Below are 7,739 nucleotides of genomic sequence, written 5' to 3' on the forward strand. Positions count from 1 at the left end.
TTGGAGTTTGCTAAAAGGCACCTAAAGACTCTCAGACCATGAGAAACAAGATTCCCTGGTCTGATGAAATCAAGATTGAACTCTTTGGTCTGAATGCGAAGCGTCACGTCTGGAGGAAACCTGGCACCATCCCTACGGTGAAGCATGGTGGTGGCAGCATCATGATGTGGGGATGTTTTTCAGCGGCAGGGACTGGGAGACTTGTCAGGATCGAGTGAAAAATGAACAGAGCAAAGTACAAAGAGATCCTTGATGAAAACCTGCTCCAGGACGCTCAGGACCTCAGACTGGGGCTGAAGGCTCACATTCCAACAGAACAACAAGCCTAGGCACACAGCCATAACAATGCAGGAGTGGCTTTTGGACAAGTGTCTAAATGTCCTTGAGTGGCCCAGCCAGAGCCCGGACTTGATTGAACATATCTGGAGACCTGAAAATAACTGTGCAGCAATGCTCCCCATCCAACCTGACATAGCTTGAGAGGATCTGCAGAGAAGAATGGATCTGCAGAGAAGAAACTACCCAAATACAGATGTGCCAAGCTTGTAACGTCATACCCAAGAATACTCGAGGCTGTATTCGCTGCCAAAGGTGCTTCAACAAAGTACTGAGTAAAGGGTCTGAATACTTATATGAATGTAATATTTCAGTTTTTCTTTTCTACATTTCAAAAAATGTATAAAAAACAGTTTTTGCTTTGTCATTATGTCATAATTATTTATTTTTTTAATCAATTTTAGAATAAGGCTGTAACGTAACAAAATGTGGAGAAACTCAAGGGGTCTGAATATTTTCGGAATGCTCTGTATACTGTACCGCCTATCAGAATCGAACACAATATCCACAGCCAGCAGCCTCAATCCAATAAGCACATTACATAAGGGATTACAACAATTACATAGAAATGATCAGACATTGCATCTATTAACAGCAGCTCCTGATAATAACCTTTGAGAGGAACCACATCGTGATCTAACCCCTGGATCAGGCGAGAGGGAGTCGTGACACATCCTAGCCTGAAACAGGCCCCCACACTGGGCATGAGTCACTTCCTCACTCGCCCCCCTCTCTCTAAGGACTGGATGACTTACAGACTCAGACAGATACTAAACAAACACACGATAAAAAGACAGAATGCACACAGACTGTGCCACTGCCAAGCATCAGCTTCTGTCAGGAGTTGTACTTGATTCAGTTCTGATTTAAGAGGAAATGTAGTCGTTGCTCCGTTATGGAAGAAGTCCGTCCTTTATAGGCACTCACTGAATGACCCTTTTCTTGTACTACACTTAGTCTAAAAATATGATCTCATGAGAATGGATTATTATTGATGACATTATTTGATTTTCCAGTGGGTGTAAAGAGCTTGTTGTTATTATTTTATATGTAATAATAGGAAATGATTCATGGGGAAATCACAGGGCCAAATCAATCTCTCTGGGCTAGAGCTAGCTACACGACTGTGCTGAAATGTCCTGATATTAACTGCCCTCATACTTACTGCTCTCTCTCTCTCTCTCTCTCTCTCTCTCTCTGTCTCTCTCTCTCTCTCTCTTATATAAATCAGATTGCTGCCGTTTAGTTTGACTGGGGGCTTAATGCCCTTTTAGCCTAATGCCATTCGGCGCCAGATTCTCGCTGTTTTCTCTCCCTGTAACAGCCAGGAGTGTTCGATATGATTGCCTATCTCCTCCCTCCCTACCACTCCCTGCATTAGCTCCTGGCAGACAGCCTTCTCAAGGCCATAAAGCTCTCAACTCAGGCACCTCCATCTCCACTTCTCTGTCCAGGCTGCTGCAGATAACAGCTAGGAGAAAGATCCGATACGACCAATAACAGTGGAGCACGTTCAAGATTGAAGCTACCAGATAGACACTTTGCCAGAGACCAGAAAATAGGACGAGCTCCGCAAATTCGGACCATTTTTTCAGCAGAACTGATACAGTATTTAAACAACAAACCATAGGTAAGAAATGGAATTCATTTCATCCACGCCTGTTTTCTCCTTTACACTACATTTGAAATGCATTTTTTGTTGAAGTCAATATTGCAGGGCACATGGAGGGCAAGAAGAACCTTCGGATATGATGAGCGAGAAAATAAACCGATGCTTGGCGGATGGATACACGAATGGTTGATTGATTGGCGGGACAAATGACTGAGGAACTGAAAGGAGGGGTATGATTCTCAGTGAGGTGCCTGGCTGAGGGGACCAGGCCACGTTTTGGCAGCTGCCACCCGGGATGCAAGTTTGCTGGGAAATGTTTAATTGTGTTCATAGCAGCAGTTGTGCAGGAGTAGGATCCATTCATTTAAGCCAATTACAGCCTGTCTGCTGCCTGTCTGCACCAAACAAAGAGGAGAGGGAGGGAGGAAGGAGAAGAGGGAGGGAGTAGGGAGTGAGGAGACAGTGGACGGGATCCTAACCTTTACAGTTTTTCTCAATTGCTAAAACACTAAAACCCATTGGCCGAACAAAGTTCTCAGTTGCCTGGACTCATTTAGCTAATTATGCAGTCTGTTGTCAATACCTTAAACCATTTCACATGGTCAAACACAATTTGCAGATCTCACTTGGACTTTTCAGCAAAACTCTAAACACATTCTCATTCTCAAAACACATTCTGCACTCTAATGCACATGTCATCCATACTGGTAAACACAAGTGGCAACAATGAAATACAGATAGAGAACACATGTCATTGATTGAACACAACCACTCAAAATTGATTTAACCTATTTCAAATGATGCGACACAACCAATATAAGCCAGTTCAGAGAGAAAACAGGTTGTTGAAGGTGGGAAGGATAGTCTGAGAATGGATAGAAGAAACAATGTGAGCGGACGAGTGCGTATGCGAGGTGGGCGACGAGGAGGAAGAGGAGGGCAAGAAAGAGGAAGAGGAGGATGAAGAGGAAGAGGAAGACAAAGAGTGGAAATATCTGATGAAATTCGAGCAACAGTATAGAGAAACAGTATAGAGCATGTTCTTGTCCATGGACTGACAATGAGGGAAGCAGGACTTAGAGTGCGACCCAATTTGAGCCGATTTTCTGTGTCCACCATAGTAAGGACATTCAGAGAAGAGAACAGGTACAGTATACAACTGTATTTTTGTAATTGCAAATTTACTGTATACACTATATGCAGCTGTTTCAATAGACATTTGTAAAGTTAATCACTGTATGTATTGTACTGCATGAATATGTTTTGTAACTGCACAACTACTTTTTGTAGAATTGCAAGGCTGCCACATGCAGGTGGAAGGACAGCTATATTCACTCGGGAGCAAGAGGCCGTTATAGTTGGCATGGTCCTTCAAGATAATGCAATACGACTCAGAGAAATCCAGGAACGAGTGATACAAGACAACACACACTTCCAGGGAATCGACAGTGTGAGCATTTCCATCGTAACAGGATGTGAATGAAACAAGTATACAGAGTTCCTTTTGAGCGTGAAAGAACTGCGAGCTCAGTATGTGCAAGTCAGTGTACATTCAGGAACATTTACTGTAAAAAGAGGGCCCCCATTCCCACAGCTCTGGTGGGTCAAATGACTGGGATGTGTAGCGCATGTACAATAATTCAGCTGGGATGTACCTATGGGCTGGGATGGGCTGATCTAGGCTAAACAAGCATGAGGAATCTTCCATGTACAGTGCCTTCAGAAAGTACTCTTACCCCTTTGACTTATTCCATATTTTTGTTACAGGCTGAATTTGAAAAGAAATCTCACCCGTTTACACACAATACCCCATAATGACAAAATGAAAACGTGTTTTTTTTCCAAATCTTTGCAAATGTATTGAAAATGAAATACAGTCTCTAAGAGCTTTGCACACCTGGATTATACAATATTTGACCATTATTCTGTTCTTCAAGCTCTGTAAAGTTGGTTGTTGATCATTGTTAGGCAGCCATGTTCAAGTCTTGTCGTACATTTTCAGGCCTATTTAAGAAAACTGTAACTAGGCCACTCAGGAACATTCAATGTCATGTTAGTAAGCAACTCCAGTGTATATTTGGCCTCGTGTTTTAGGTTATTGTCCTGCTGAAAGGTGAATTTCTCTCCCAGTGTCTGTTGTAAAGCAGACTGAACCAGCTTTTGGATTTTGCTTGTGCTTAGCTCTATTCCATTTCTTTTTATCCTAAAAAACTCTCGTCCTTTCCGATGACAAGCATACCCATAACATGATGCAGTCACCACCATGCTTCAAAATATGAAGAGTGGTACTCAGTGATGTGTTGGATTTTCTCCAAACATAACGCTTGGTATTCAGGACATGAATTTCAATGATTTACCACATTTTTTGCAATTCTACTTGCTGAAAACAGGATGCATGTTTTGGAATATTTTTATTCTGTACAGGCTTTCTTCTTTTCACTCTGTCATTTAGCTTAGTATTGTGGAGTAACTACAATGTTGTTGATCCATCCTCACTTTTTTCCTATCACAACCATTAAACTATTTATCTGTTTAAAGTCACCATTAGACTCTTGGTGAAATCCCTGAGTGGTTTCCTTCCTTTCCTGAGTTAGGAAGGACGCTTGTATCTTTGTAGTGACTGAGTGTATCGATACACCATCCAAAGTATAGTTAGCCTTCTTTGCGAGGAATTGGAAAACCTCCCTGTTCTTTGTGGTTGAAATTCACTGCTCAACTGAGGGACCTTACAGATAACTAATTGTATGTATGGGGTACAGAGATGAGGTAGTCATTCAAAAATCACGTTAAACATTATCATTGCACACCGTCCATGCAACTTATTACGTGACTTGTTAAGCAGAATGCTTACTACTGAACGTATTTAGGCCATAGCAAAGGGATTGAACACTTATTGCCGCAAGACATTTCAGCTTTTCATTTTTTATTCATTTGTAAAAAATAAAATAAAAATATATATAATTATATTTTGACATTATAGGGTATTGTGCGTAGGCCAGTGAAACAAAATTGAAATTGTATCCATTTTAAATTCAGGTGTGTGAATACTTTCAGAAGGTACTGTGCTTTCTCCTATAGGGCCTACTCACGAGAGCTATGGCTGCAGGATTTGTGTGGGTGTAGTTACAGACAGAAGGGTGCTAAAACCTAAAACTAATGCCAATAGGGATGGACGTTAAGCTGCAGGACAGAATGACTAACACACGCACACACACACACACGCGCAAATTGAGATTTATACGCCAGCCCCTGATTTCAGCCCCCTGTGTGGGTTTCTGGGCGTGCTCTGGTGCCCCACTAGTCAAGATTAAGACCGCTCAATGCCAGCTTTACCAGCACCAGTCTGAATCCCTGTTTGCCCTTAGGAGTCGAATCCTCATATGCTCTTAAGTCCTAATGCCACAATATCATTCTGCTTGCCAAATATTCACAGGCATCCCTCCTCCCACAGCAGGACTTTGGAGACGTCAGACCGGGGCAGCGGGCCGTCCTGGGTGACGACGGCTGTGTCCCAAATGGCACCCTATTCCCTATGGAGACCCTGGTCAGAAATAGTGCACCATGAAGGGAATATAGTGCCTATTGGCATGCAACCTAGGTAGTACAGCCAGTGTAATAAAGGACTGCTAGTTGAAACACTGTGAGTATAACACTAATATGAACGGCTATGTGTAGGGAAGGATCTCCTTCACCCTGCGATCAGTGTTTGCGACCCAGTCAGGTTTTTATAGACTGGTGTGAAATGCAATAGGTCGGCCTACATCCCTGCTGTGGCTGGTGCAGTCTGCAGAGTGAAGTCACGTTGAAATTCAGTCCAAATGTATTGCTGAAAAAAAACATCCAAATTCTTTTCTAGGTAGCGTCTATTAATTGGAGCTTAAAGCTCACCACAGCAGATGCTGTTTTCACTGTACTTCCTCATTTCCGTGTGAAGAAATGCAAACCATGCAGAATGAACACAATTTAGAAAACCGAGAAGCATTCATATCAGTGCAGGAAGTTGCTCTGCTCACGTTTGAGTGAATTGCTTGAGCCTTTAAAGGGTGATCCGTCCTCCGTCCTCCGTCCGTCCTCCGTCCCTCTCCCTTCTCTCTATTTTCCCGAATCTGGATCGAGGTGAGTTGCCTCACACCAAATGAGTACAGTATCTGATAGCTTTGCTATGAAATCTCCATGAAAGCACATCTGGCATCTGCAGTGCACTCTTCCTAAACAAGGTCAGAGCTGAGCCTCTACCCTCTGATGAATTTAGTGGAGATTTATTTGGACCAGCAGGAGGGGTCAATTCCAACACTGTCCATATGGGCCAAATCCAAATCCACTCCACCTCCCTCTGCTACACACGGTGTTACCATGGATTATCAGCACTAACCTAGAGCTCTGTCTTTCTGGCTATGAAATGGGTTGAATTGGATGCAGACATCCTAGGATTTCCTCATTCCTCAAACTTGATTCAAGTGTAGTAGGCAAGGCTCCAAGGGCTCTGCACTGCGACTGACTGACCCTGCGCTCCTCTCAACGATGTGTGTCGTGTGTTTGTTGGTTGTCTAGGGAAGTTGTTGGGATCAGAGCAAAAAGACGAATTTCCTTTGTCACCTGTGGACAATACACAGATACATCCACTGTGGACAATACACAGATACATCCACTGTGGACAATACACAGATACATCCACTGTGGACAATACACAGATACATCCACTGTGGACAATACACAGATACATCCACTGTGGACAATACACAGATACATCCACTGTGGACAATACACAGATACATCCACTGTGGACAATACACAGATACATCCACTAATGTTTATTAACATGTTTCTGCATGATAACATATGGAAAAGGCACATTGTGTGTTTAAATGTATTTATTTTCATCGCACTTACATTCTCTGCAGTAAGACATTTAATTTACAAAAGTTGTATGTACATTTAGAAAATAGTGCAGTGTCTCCATGACACACAGTCACAAATACACACAGACACACGAACGACTTCCAGATACATCATATTTTTGCGGAAACTGTATAGACGTCGTAATTGGCACATCCGAGAACAAGCTTTGTCGAGAGCTTTCTTTTGCATCATTTTCCTATTCTTCAAAAATACCAAATCGAAACAGGCACGTTTACAGATCCAGACAGCTTCAGCAGGGAAGGTATTAATAACAATATGTAGGCCTACTCAGCTCCAGACCAGACTAATAGACTGTAGAGTAGGTCTATCAGCTCCAGGCCAGACTAATAGACTGTAGAGTAGGTCTATCAGCTCCAGGCCAGACTAATAGACTGTAGAGTAGGTCTATCAGCTCCAGACAAGACTCAAACAAAATATCCCTTTACTGTATAAACCCCTGAACAAGGGATCCAGCTCCTTCAGCCATTCATACACACAGCTCTCCTCATGAAAACACATTCAATCCTAAAGTATAAAATACTCAAATAAATTTGCTCTCGCTGAGAATGTGTCTATGATTCCCCCCACTCAAACAAATCACATGTAGTGAAACGCAATACATAATTCAGTGCAATTAGCAAGGGATGAATCACTTTCAAATACTACGTTGATTGTGAGAGTGCAGACACTACAATGCAGAATGACCCATTTTCAATAAAAATCTATCAGTAATCTCTTCAATAAGACAGAGATACAGGTAACTTACCTAACTGTAACCGATCGCTGCAGCTGTGCATAGTCCATCTGTAAATAGCCCACCCAATCTACCTACCTCATCCCCATACTGATTTTAATGTACTTTTCTACTCTTTTGCACACCAGTATCTCTACT

The sequence above is a fragment of the Oncorhynchus nerka genome, linkage group LG26, assembly GCF_034236695.1.
Source record: "Oncorhynchus nerka isolate Pitt River linkage group LG26, Oner_Uvic_2.0, whole genome shotgun sequence".
In the NCBI taxonomy this organism is placed as follows: domain Eukaryota; kingdom Metazoa; phylum Chordata; class Actinopteri; order Salmoniformes; family Salmonidae; genus Oncorhynchus; species Oncorhynchus nerka.